General features: G+C 37.3%; 1 long non-coding RNA gene across 1 annotated transcript in view; it reads right to left on the bottom strand.

The window, feature by feature from the left end:
• Positions 1-7420, bottom strand: part of LOC115436170 (uncharacterized) — an 18748-nt gene extending 11328 nt beyond the window's left edge. The window contains exons 1-2 of the long non-coding RNA XR_003937782.1: positions 7411-7420; positions 7139-7145 (exon numbers count right to left, since the gene is read on the bottom strand). This is a non-coding gene — a long non-coding RNA (uncharacterized LOC115436170). The remainder of the gene's footprint in view (positions 1-7138; positions 7146-7410) is intronic.
• Between the last annotated feature and the right edge of the window lie 6333 nt (positions 7421-13753).

Genomic DNA, 13753 nt, shown 5'->3' with positions numbered 1-13753 from the left:
GACAACAAAGAGCCGGTGGAGGTGGATCTGATCAAGTGGTGGAAAGCAGCTGGTGAAAGCAGTCCTCATCTGGATGGAGGAGCTGGATGAATCCCAATCAGGAGGAAACATGGAACGAACACTACCAACAGATGGGCTGATGCTTTCAGTGCAGGGTCTATGGGGCAAGGTTTGTATCGTTAACAAAATGACAAAAACTACAATTGGAAAAAAAATTTTTGTTAACTGAAATAAATGAAAACTATAATTAAAAGAAAAAAAAACACGTAACTAAATGAAACTGTATTGTGTGCTTACAAAACTAACTAAAACGTATAAAAATTATGGATAAAATTCCCTTCGTTTTCGTCTAAGTCAATGTCGGATTGATACGAAAGCAATTTATTTCGCTCTAACAAGTTTAGCTAGCGGCACCATATGGTACTTCACGGTCCGTCACTTGTGGTTTCCAGTCGTCTTCTGGTCCCCACTCTACCTGGAAACATGGAGACTAAAGTTGGGAGAAAGCAGCAGAGTCCTGTCTGGGATTTATTTGAATACGATGGAGAAGAAGAGAAAAGATACAACAAAACTGAAATTGATACTAAAACTAAACTAAAACTAAGCATTTAGAAAAGAATGAAAACTAATAAAAAGTAGCAAACCTGCTCTAAAAACAAATTAAAAGTAACAGAGTTAGAGAAAAAAAGTCAAAACTAAATAAAACTAAACTATAATGAAAAATCCAAAACTATTAGAACCTTGATCAGGAGCAAACATGGAACGAACACCCGCTCCCAACAGATGGACTGATGCTTTCAGTGCAGGGTCTATGGGACAAGGTTTGTATCGTTAACAAAAACTAACAAAATGACGAAAACTACAATTGGAAAAAAACATTTTTGTTAACTGAAATGAATAAAAACTATAATTAAAAGAGGAAAAAAAAACGGTAACTAAATGTAACTGTACTGTGTGCTTACAAAACTAATTAAAACATATAAAAATTATGGATAAAATTCCCTTTGTTTTCATCTTTGTCAATGTCGGATTGATACGAAAGCAATTTATTTCGCTCTAACAATTTTAGCTAGCGGCACCATACGACACTTCACGGTCCGTCACTTGTCATTTAGTCGTCTTCTGGTCCCCACTCTACCTGGAAACAAGGAGACTAAAGTTGGGAGAAAGCAGCAGAGTCCTGTCTGGGATTTATTTGAATACGACAGCAACAAAGACAAAAGATACGACAAAACTAAAATTAATTCTAAAACTAAACTAAAACTAAGCATTTAGAAAAAAATGAAAACTAATAAAAACCAGCAAACCTGCTCTAAAAACTAATTAAAACTAACTGAATTAGAGAAAAAAGTCAAAAATAATAAAATTAAACTATAATGAAAAATCCAAAACTATTATAACCTTGATCAGGAGGAAACATGGAACGAACGCCTGCTCCAACAGATGGACTGATGCTTTCAGTGCAGGTCTATGGGGTTAGGTTGGTGTCAAAGTATTCATGTGCATTAGATAGAAATGTGCGCTTTCATCTGTAGTATAGAGTTAGCTTTTATATATTCTTTCTATATATTTTGTTCATTTCAGTCCTAGCATTACCTAGTAGTGCATGCGTATTAATATTTTATTACACAGGAAAAATTACAGAGCAAAAGTATTTTCCTCAAAAAAATAATTTTTTCTCTATATTGAGTAAATTTGGCTCTAAATTGATTTTGGAGAACTCCACCCAAAGAGTAACATTTATTCTTTTTAGAGAGGGACCAAACATTATCTTAGTAGAGTAACATTTTCTTCAATTTGAGTAAATTTTAGGCAGATTTCCTGGGTATGCAGCCCTTGCACAGTTCACTTTCTTAACACTGTGATATTTGTATTTTATTTTATCGTTCTTATACAGTCCCCTTTTGCACTAAGTGTTTTGCTGCTGAATTGAACTGAGCTGCTAAACTGATTTTCACTGTTCCTGTGACGGTGACAATAGAGACCTATTCTATTCTATTCTATTCTATTCTAATAAGTCTATAGTTGGAGAAAAATAAATATGTGCAAACTCTTCAATGAGTTCAGTCGTACAAGTTGTAATTAAAAAAAAAAAAAAACTTATTTATTTATTTAATTTACTTACCTATCTTTGTATTTATATTTAATTTCTGTCTGCCCCACCTCAAGCATTATGTTTCTCATGTTTTGTTTATTACTGTTGACTGCTGTTGATCTATTTTGCATATGTCATTATGTAAATAAAGTTTTTGAGAAAGAGAAAAAAACAAAACAAAACACTGCATTGGGGCCTGTTCACTTTCATTTTAATTTTTATTTTGCAAAGGTGCACAGGAGACTGTTGTTGTAGAGCGGATCATTGGTGCGTGCAGTTGTATGTATCTATATCACGCTACTCTCTTACCGTACCAATCCGGTGAAATTGGATAATTTTCCACGGCACACCTGATGAGTTGTCGCAGCACATTGGGAAACACTGGTCTAATCTAGTGACAGATCACCATGGCAGTAGATTGGTTTTTTGTACCTCCATAAAATGAGTCCAGGGTGCTCCAACGTGAAAAAAATAGTTCCACCTGCTTAGGAATAATTTAACGAGTCCGATTCCATTATCGATTTTGCTTATCGATCCAATTCCTTATCGATTCTCTTATCGATTCTCAATGGGTGAAGGAATACAAAAGTTCAAACGGGTGTATTTGAATTAACTGTCTTTTATATTTCCATCTGCACAGAAAATATAGCATATACAGTATGTACAAATAAAATAACAGATGACGCCGGGCCCAGTTCGGGGGGGGGCGGGGCAGCGGCATGCAGTGAAAGTGAAACTAAAGACGCTTTACTAATTCCTCTATTGCCGCATTTCTACTCCATGGAACCGGTTGGACTCTCCTCGGCTTGTCTCCCGTTGTTGTGCACCTCATTTCCTTTCCCCTACCTTCGGAAACTTGTATTTCAGGGGGTACGACATTTGTTGCCCACACCGGAACTGGAACTGGGGCCGGGGTTCACTCTGCCGCTACATTCACAAGCGCCGACAAGTAGCGAATCAAATATGTGACATTCCTGTAAATGAATCACATGCTGTGGACAAATGTTTGAGCGTATTGGAGGGATTCCACCCTTCTGAAGACATGGAAGCTTTGACTGTGTTCCAACTGGACCTGGTGTCGTCGTTTTAGACCGTTTCTGCCTCAGCGCCGTATTGGCTACATTCTGACCAAAACAATGAGCATATGTGTGATGTCATTGTGCATGCGCAACGAAGGTGGAATCGATAAGCAGAATCGTTAAGCAGGCAGGCAAACGATTCCAAGGAATCCAGCTACTGGGATCAAAAAGAACCAGTTCTCGATTCCCATCCCTACACCTGCTACATGTTCTAACCTGAAGAACAAAAAAAACACCCAGGGGTGATCCATGACCCCCCTGGTGAGCCTTCATGCCTCCCCTAGGGGGCCCGCTCCACAGTTTGATAAACACTAATTTACAGCAATGTGAATTTATGTGTAATATTCCTGTTAAATAAACCAATAAAATAAAAGAAAAAAGTTTCTGAGCTACATCTCTATACATCCTCACTGGCTGCACATTCCGCCATTACACTGAACAATAATGCAATAGCTGATCTAATTTTTGAGAATAAAGGTCATCGTGTTGCAGAGATATTCAGTACTTTCCCATGTGCTGTGGAAAACCTTTAGCGGTGATTAGACTGAGGATTGAAAATGTGGAAAGTGGCTCTGGTGGTGTGGTTTTTAACCCTGGGCTTCTAATCCTCTGCAGTCTGAAACTATTGGTTTTAATCTCATTCCACTTTTGGATTTAAACAGTGACAGTGATAAATATGGAACAGGATTATTATGGGAAATACACCTTTTCCATCTGCTGTTGTTATTATAGAGCTCAGAGTAACACACAAGAAGAATAGTTTAACCCAGAAAGACCCAGTGTTACTTTTGTGGCAGTTCCTAATTGTTTTTTTTTCCTTTTTATTTAACATTTCTTCAATTGTTTATCACCATTTATTATAATATCCTGTGTATTTTGTGTTTTTTCCAGTGAAAATCAGTTATTCTTCGAAATATAATTGACTGACCATGCAGATGTTCATAAAAACAAAAAAATAAAAAATAAAAGTTGAAGATTATTACATGAAAAAAAGAGAAAATGGAGAAAATTGTGACTTTCCTCAACAAAATATATCATTAACTGAACATAAACCATGTGTGTCCATCCACTGTCACTGATCCAACCCCATGGGTTTTACAGTGTTGTAGTAGATGACACATGCCATCCTGCAGATGGTCCAATAGGACCTGCGCAGAGATTTTATAATCTACTTTAAGGGGCAAGAAGATTCACACATCATCTGCAAAATAGTGAAATTAGATGTTGTGATATTCAAAAATGGAACCCAGGGGCAGCATATACAAAGAAAACAGGATCTAGAATAGAACCCTGAGGCACCCCAAAGCCTTCAAATTCAATTGTTACCATATCAGAACAGAGAAAACTGAGGAAAATGTGCAAAATATATCAATAACTGAACATAAACCCAGTACCCACTACTTTTATGGCAGTTTCCAAATGAATTTTTCTCTCTATTTAACCTTTCATGTGTGATTCACCATTTATTCCAACATTATCCTCTGTATTTTGTGTTTTTTCAGTGAACATCATGTATTTTCATATATTTAATTTACTGGTTAATGAGGATTATTATATCAAAAATAGAGGAAACTTAAGAAAAGTGCCTTTTTCAGTCAAATCTCTCATTAACAGAACATAAACCCAGTGTGTCCATCCACTGTTATTGATTCAACTCCATGGGTTTTACTGGTGGATCAGTGTTGTAGAAGATGACATCCTGCAGATGGTCCAATGGGACCTGCACATGGTCCAATGGGACCTGCACAGAGGTTTTAATATTGACTCTAAGGGATAAATAGATTAGCGCATTATTAGATTAGTGGGGTACGTAGATTTGTGCATCATCTGCACAACAATGAAATTGGATGTTATGATTTCTAAAAATGGAACCCAGGTTCAGCATATACAAAGAAAACAGGATCCAGGATAGAACCCTGAGGTACCCCAAAGCCTTCCAATTCAACTGTTATGATATCAGAACAGAGGAAACTGAAGAAAAAGTGACTTTTTCAGTCAAATCTCTCAGTAACTGAGCATAAACCCAGTGTGTCCATCCACTGTCATTGATCCAACTCCATGGGTTTTACTGGTGAATCAATGCTATAGAAGATGGACAGTGTTTCCACGGTAACTATGGAGCCTCTGAATGCCCAAATGGGTCATATCTGATGACCATGAAAAGATGAAAAACTGTATTTTACACCAATTATTTACATGTATTGATAGGTTTAGTGCAGGGGTCTCAAACATGCAGCACAGGGGCCAAATGCGTCCCACCAAAGGTTCCAATCCGGCCCATGGGATGAATTTTCAAAGTGCAAAAATTCCGCAGTCAAGGCTGCGGAACTCATTTTAGTTCAGGTTCCACATACAGACCAATATGATCTACAGTCAAATAATAACAGCAGAATAACTGTCAAAAAATAATGACTCCATATTTTCTTCTTGGTTTGATGTGAAGAAAAAAAAAAAAATTACATTATGCCTATAAATAATGATAACTTCAATTTTTTGTCTTTGTTTTAGTGCAAAAAATAACTTTAAATTATGAAAATATTTACATTTACAAACTATCCTGTAACAATAAAATGTGAATAACCTGAACAAATATGAACAACCTGAAATGTCTAAAGAAAATTAAGTATAATTTTAACTATTTTCTGCCTGTTCCTCAGTGTTTAGTGTCTTTGTAGATCTGGTCCATAATGCACATGTAGAAATGATAAGTTGAGGAATAATATTGTTAAAATTGCACTTATTTTTCTTAAGAAATTTCAGTTTTTTCAGTTTATTCACATCTTTTTTTCTTTGGCTAGTTTATAAAAGTAAGTATTTTCATAATTTAATGGGGGTTTTTTGCACTAAAATAAAGACAAAAATTTGGAGTTGTCATTATTTATAGGTTATTATACTATTCACTGGTCTGGCCCACTGGAGATTAAATCGGGCTGAATGTGGAACCTGAAAGAAAATGAGTTTGACAGCCCTGGTTTAGTGGTTGAACAGGTATTTTACATCAGTAGATGAATATGCGTTCCAGTGGCTGTTTGGGTTTTTATGGGTTAAGTTTAGAAACAAGAGAGTATTTTAGTGGTTTATCTTCATGACAGCCATAGGATACGACTTTGTAAACCGAATGCAACATTAATGTTTCATGCATTATTCATCAGTAAATCAATTCTATAATACCCCATGATGTGCTGTGACGATTCCACGTATGAAATGTCACCGCTGATACCTTTAGAACCCAGCAGTAGACGGTCCTATCGGGGTACAGAACGGTGTGTTTCATGTGCAGGTAGCAGAGGGCTCACATTCAGTTAGCATCATAAGCACATCTGATGCATGCATGTTGACAGTTTTTCACATTCATTTGGGAGAAGCAGATTCGATACGAGGTGAGATCTTAAGGAGTGTGCAGCTAATCAAGAGCCCTCGAAGCAGACGAACGGAGATTCATTATGCGATAATCGAGATGGGGAAATTACAGCGGCGACTGGGATTATTCCATGCATGCACACAAACACACATATGCAAAATCTAATATCAACGTCCCTCTGAGGGCTTCAAATTAACTGGATCTGCAGTAGTTTGAGATGGTGGCTTTGTGAAGCAGCATCCATCTCCGCGCAACACAGACGCGCCTCAGGCCTTAATACAGACTGCTCTCTTTAACAATTTACCTGATTTACAGCCGCTTGTACCAGCTGCGATCCAGCCTGAATAAACAAGAAGCAGATGGCCACTTGGAGGCACAAGTGTCAATCAGATGGGATGGAGGCGACAGGGGATAAATGAAAGCCCCAGGACACTGAGAGTTTGTGTGCATATATGTGCCGGCATACATTTCAGTTGTTCTCCAGACATCTACATACAAGACAGAGGACAGATACCGGATGGTCATTGGTGTGGAGCAGAAAAGGAGCAGAAAATACAGTTTTATTTAACCCTCAAAGACCCGAACAGCCACTGGCAACAAAACCCATTAACTGATCTAAGATGTTTAATCATTTCTGAATCACTAATCGTATCAATACAGGGTGGGGAAGCAAAATTTACAATATTTTGAGGCAGGGATTGAAAGACAGTGTATGACCAATTAGTTTATTGAAAGTCATGAGAATTTATTTGCCACAAGAAAATTTACATAATAGAAAATGTTTTTATTCTATGTGTCCTCCTTCTTTCTCAATAACTGCCTTCACACGCTTCCTGAAACTTGCGCAAGTGTTCCTCAAATATTCAGGTGACAACTTCTCCCATTCTCCTTTAATAGTATCTTCTAGACTTTCTCGTAATAGTTTTGCTCATAGTCATTCTCTTCTTTCCATTATAAACAGTCTTTATGGACACTCCAACTATTTTTGAAATCTCCTTTGGTGTGACGAGTGCATTCAGCAAATCACACACTCTTTGACGTTTGCTTTCCTGATTACTCATATGGGCAAAAGTTTCTGAAAAGGTATGGATAATAGTGTTAGGTATGATTATGACATCAATACATGTTTGGTTTCAAAACAATTGATGTAGTGCCTGCTGAGAAAAAACAACTAAATGTTCATTGTAAATTTTGCTTCCCCACCCTGTACATATAAATAATGGAGGTAAAATACAGTTCAACACATTATCAGGGCTTGGTTTTATCCAGAAGTCATCAGTAAAACTGTGATTTTAATGAACGACTCACAAAATATTCATCATTATTTAACCCTCAAAGACCTAAAGTGACTGGAACCACTCAATAATTAGTGTAAAATACAGTTATTCATCTTTTCTTGGTCATCAGATATGACCCATTTGGATGTTCAGAGGCTGTGTAGTCACCTTGGAAACACAGTCATCTTCTGCAACATGGATTCACCAGTAGAACCCATGGAGTTGGATCAATGACGGTGGATGGACACACTGGGTTTATGTTTAGATAATGACAGATTTCACTAAAAAACATCACTTATTCTTCAGTTTTCACTGTTCAGTGTAATTTGAAGGCTTTGGGGTGCCTCAGGGTTCTATCCTTGATCCTGTTTTCTTTGTATATGCTGCCCCGGGTTCCATTTTTAGAAATCACAACATCCAATTTCATTGTTTTTTGTGGATGATGTGCAAGTCTACTTACCCCTTAACCTCCTGAGACCCAAGAAATGTCAGCAAAGTACAAGCTTTTGTTATTGTTTTTATGTTAAATAAGTGCCTATATTGGAAACACCATGATGCAACAGTTTTTTCATATGCAGTTTTTAAAATTTTTATGGGATGTCCTTTGTGGTGGACAGTTTTCTTTTTCTTTTTTTTGTATGAAGTTGTGAAACTCTTGTTCACAGATGTGGACAGAAAACCCATAGCTGGGTCTGAGGAGGTTAAAGTATATAATAAAGTTCTAATCAACTTTATTTAACTTCAGTCAGAGCTTTTATGAACATCTACATGTGGAGTAAATGAAATATAAGTGGGGGGATATGTATGTGGGGTAGAGGCAGCAGTTATATATGTGGGGGTGCACGGTCCTTAACTAATGTAACTAACACTGGCGTGAAGCGAAAGTGAAACTTAACGTACTTTCAACGTCTGACTCCTCGCTTCTATTCCTCTCTTATACAGTGGATCACAACTTCTAGCCTGTATCCACTGGACCCCCTCCACTGCTCTATGGGCCCCCCAGCTGGGCCCCATGAATTTGTCACTTTTACCCCCCCCCCCCCCCCCCCCCCTTTTCGGCGCCTTAGAATATAGAAAACGTTGATTAAATCACTTAAGAAAGGCTAAATAGAGGGAAAAAATCAACTGGGTAACTGCCATAAGAGTTGCACTGGGTTTTAATGGTTAAAGTTGTTTTAAAAATACAAAACCAGAATCCTGCTGTGAAACAATGTTAACTTCTCTCCCCCTTTTCGCTTCCTTTTTTAATTCACACTGTGTTATGTGAGTGGCGTACTTCTCACCAGGGAGGTGCATCTACTTACTGCCTTCCGGCTTCTGTCCAGTTCTCCTCCAATGTTCCCATTTGTGCTGAAAACCTTTCCTGAAGGGGCACTTGTTGATAGAATTTCCTCCTGCCAAATAATTCGCTCTCGAGGAGTGTTTTGCTGAGGGTTTTCTCCTCTGAAGTGGGTCTGTGTCCGAGTTTCTGGACCACAAAGTGAACAGATCAGATGGGATTCTTATCTTTGCAACTGCACCACAGATGAAATATGTAGTTATACAACTTTAAAATCTATTTTACAGAGACCTTTCAGTTTAGAACAAGCCTAATTCACCTTTAACCCTTTAACCCCTGAGACATCATTTCTGTTGTGAATCTGCATCTGTTTCAGGTTCATTAAAGCTGCTGTGAGCGTGTATTTGCGTTCCTTTTCGTCAGTGGTTTTGTTTTACTGTGTTTTATGGTCAAAATGGGTGGAATAACAGAAAAAGACAAAGAGAGGAACTGAAGTTTGACAGGTTTGGACTAAATAAGACACTAGAATGGACATCAATAACAGATTTAGGATGTTGAACGTCAACTGTGAACTGGAACACACTGAACAACAACAAGGATTTGAATTTAGGCCCAGTAGTTTATGTTTTGAGCTCTTTTTTTTTTTTTTTTTTTTTTTTTTTAATATAAATCAGTCCAGCTGATTTTTTTTTTACACTTGGTTGACCTCCAAAAAGCAGTTACATGGTCAAAATAAATAAATAAATAAATAACACAAGCAACAAAATTAACAAAAACTGCCAAATTGATCAATTAAATGAACAAAAATTAATAACATATTTACAAAACAATAAATAACATGAAAAAATATGCAAGAAAAGGAACTAAAATGAAGTTAAAAAAAAAATAAATAAAATTAGCAACAAGGACTTGAATTTTGGCCCAGTAGTTTTTGTTTTGGGCTCTTTTTTTCTAAATCGGTCCAGCTGCTTTTTGACACCTGGTTGAACTCCAGAAAGCAGTTCCATGGTCAAAACTCAGTAAAAACACAGAAAAATAAATAAATAAAGGAAAATCACTACAACACTGCAAACAACAGTAAAAACAAAAAATACAAGGAAAACGGTGTTTTAAAAAAAGAGCCCAAACCATCTATTTTTATAGTGAGTCGGTCTCACTCACCGCTCTGTGTTTTAGCCCCCATTCCACAGGTGACATGGGGTGTACTAAGCACGCTCAGATGTCCATGGAAAGAAGTGGTCTATTCTATCAGCATGTGAAATATTTCCTATTGAGCCAATGGTTGAATTTTTATGAATATTTAAAATAAATCATACATTCAGAACGCTCACCACAGACACGTCAGGGGTTAAAGGGTTAACCCTTTAAACCTTAAGCCTAAGATGGTCTGTTTGGACTTTTTTTCTTATTATGACTATAAAAAGGTTAGAAAATATGTTGCAAATGAGTCATTTTGCCCATTTTTCTAGAGCACTTAGAACTTTCAAAATCTAGCAATCGTTTACATTTTACTGCATGTTATAATTCTGTTAAAACGGCTTCTTCTCCATCTTCTCGTACAGGTGTGAGTGAAATTACCATAATGACCCAATAAAGACTGTAATATGCAACGTCTCAGGTTTCAGAAACTGTTGGAGTTTTTCCAAATGCACAAATCGTGACAGAGTTCCATCCATCCAAACTGCATATGCACAGAGTGTATCAGTCATGACACGTCAGGTTTTAAAGAGTTAAATCTGTTTGTTCTTATTTGTGTCTCTGTTTTTGGTACAAACTGACCTTTTTTGTCATCATGTGCATTTGATAAAGGGAGTAAATACTGTTCAGCTAATGAGTGCAACACCTTCACTTCAATACTTGTTTTCTTTGAATAATTGTAGCGGCTGTTTGGAATTGATTTGAAAATAGCCTGAGCTGTTAAAGTCCTACTGGGACTCTTTAGAGGTTACGCAATGGAAAGAGGTCAACTTCATTGTTTCTGCTCAGTAAACAAGACTGAATATGCAGAAAAACATAGAATGAGAACAGCATTTGCTTGGAAGCCACTGCATAATTTGTTAAAGAGGACGCTTTGAACCCAAGTGTCGACCCCTGGAATAAAAGGAAAGGTAAGACCAAAAAGCTGCTCATTGTCACAGTGAAAAAAAGAGACGTTTTGTTTATTGTCCTGTTTTCTCGCCATGTCTGTCAAGTGCAAAGTCTCCAATCTGCAGGCAGACACACAGGGGGAATGAGCCGCAGGAGGTGGGGGGGTGGATGGGTGGGGGGCGGCGCCGGTTAATTATGTGTCCATGAAAAAAAGGGTTACCCAATTAACTGTCTGAAGTATGAATCACAAGAAGCCAACCTTATCAATATGAAATGTTTCTGTCCTGAATGTCCATTAATATTAATTTAGTACAAATAGAACAAATGTGAACTGAAGGTAATGGACAGAAAGAAAGAAAGAAAGAAAGAAAGAAAGAAAGAAAGACAGAAAGAAAGAACTGATGAATGAGTGAAGGAAAGAAAGAAAGGAAGAAAGAACTGATGAATGAGTGAAGGAAAGAAAGAAAGGAAGAATGAACTGATGAATGAGAGACAGAAAGGCAGGCAGGAAGAAAGGAAGGAAGGAAGAAAGAAAGAAAGGAAGGGAGAAAGGAATTGATGAATGAATGAGTGAAAGACAGAACTGACGAATGAATGAATGAGAGAAAGAAAGAAAGAAAGAATTGATTAATGAGTGAAAGAAAGAAAGAAAAAATTGATGAATGAGTGAAGGAAAGAAAGAAAGAGAGCAAGAATGAATTGATGAATGAGTGAAGGAAAGAGAAAATGAATGAACTGATGAATGAATGAGTGAAAGAAAGAAAGAAAGAAAGAAAGAAAGAAAGAAAGAAAGAAAGAAAGAAAGAAAGAAAGAAAGAAAGAAAGAAAGAATTGATGAATGAATGCGTGAAGGAAAGAAAGAATTGATGAATGAGTGAAGGGAAGAGAATGAATGAACTGATGAATGGATGAGTGAAAGAAAGAAAGAAAGAAAGAAAGAAAGAAAGAAAGAAAGACTTTTCCATTGGACATTTGTACAAAACTTTACTGATATTTACTAAATGTTGAATAAACAGAAGTGCATAATGTCTGTTTTTCCATTAAATCACAAATGCAATGGTTTGTTTATTTATTATCACAAGAAGACAGGAGACGTCGTTCCATAAACCTGGTGACGAACATAAAGATCATGCTGATTTACTCATATTTCTCTCCTCGTGTCCTCTTGGTCCTGGAGAATGCTCCAGTTCTCTGTTGTTCTGGTCTCATCAGGCCTGGTTCAGGTTGCAGTACTCTGCCGTTTTCATCATGTGATAAAGGTTCATTGACGAAGATATTTCGTCACGATTTTCGTTGACGAAAGCAACACTAGCGGCATCAGTGTTGGATGGATGTTGGACAAACAGAACGATAAAAGGTCGTGTGTGGAGTGAAGGGTTTTAGTTTGTAAAAATAGAATCCAGAGCAGCCACAGCAACTGTAAAGGATATTTGGATTTTATTAGATGTCTTAGTAATTATTATTCATCAGTTTATTTTGTGGCACTGGAGAGGATAAGCTCTACCCAGTGTCGTTGTATAGATATTGTACACTGACAATAAACCTGTTCTGTTCTGTTCTGTTCTGTTCTGTTCTCTTCTGTTCTGTTCTCTTCTCTTCTCTTCTCTTCTCTTCTCTCTCTTCTCTTCTCTTCTCTTCTCTTCTCTTCTCTTCTCTTCTCTTCTCTTCTCTTCTCTTCTCTTCTCTTCTCTTCTCTTCTCTTCTCTTCTCTTCTCTTCTCTTCTACCAAGCATCCATCAAAGCTTACCCAGTGGAACATTCCTCTTCAGGATTGGGTTGTACTGAATAGGGCGACAGTAAAGGTTGTTCAAACTAATGACAACTGTCACCAATGGGAATTCACCACCAGCCCTGAATGCCCCGCCCCTGTGGTGCAGCCGACCAATCAATGGAACACATCTTACAGTGGTGCCTGTTGGTGCCCTGGAATGGATTCAGCATTAGTGCGAATACATATGATAACAAGAAAAGCACTCGGAGAGCACAGACCTCTGCCAAGACAGATCTGCCCCCCCATCACCACTAAAATTGAATCATTTCTTCCTTGTGCCAGTATCAACATTTCCTGAAAATTTCCTGAAAATCCATCCATAACTTTTTGAGTTGTCTTGCTAGCAAACACTCAAACACACACACACACACACACACACACGCTAACACACAAAACAAAGTGATCACACTACCTCCTGGCAGAGGTAATGATGGAGAACTGAGCCTTATGAATATGATATTTGCTTATCAGTATGATTAGATTAATGAAGAAAATTAAAGGTTTATTAGAGCGTCCAAATGTAGTTATCATTTCCCTTGGAGATATTGAGATATGGTTTTTGGTTTTGTTAAAAATAGGTAGATGCAGAACGCTCCTGTCCTCTCACACACTTGAATTACATCAGGGAATCATGGGATTTCTCTTCAAAAAAAACAATCTTCGAGATGTTTATCGTCATATCCACAGCAGAAACACAGCAGTTCCACTGAGCAATGAAATCTGACTTCATGACAGAAATATCAACTAAACTGAAATAAACAACCAAACTGAACTCGAACCATAGAAAATAAATACATTTAAGT

Source organism: Sphaeramia orbicularis, chromosome 16, assembly GCF_902148855.1.
Source record: "Sphaeramia orbicularis chromosome 16, fSphaOr1.1, whole genome shotgun sequence".
In the NCBI taxonomy this organism is placed as follows: Eukaryota; Metazoa; Chordata; class Actinopteri; order Kurtiformes; family Apogonidae; genus Sphaeramia; species Sphaeramia orbicularis.
This window is presented reverse-complemented; position numbering and strand designations above follow the sequence as displayed.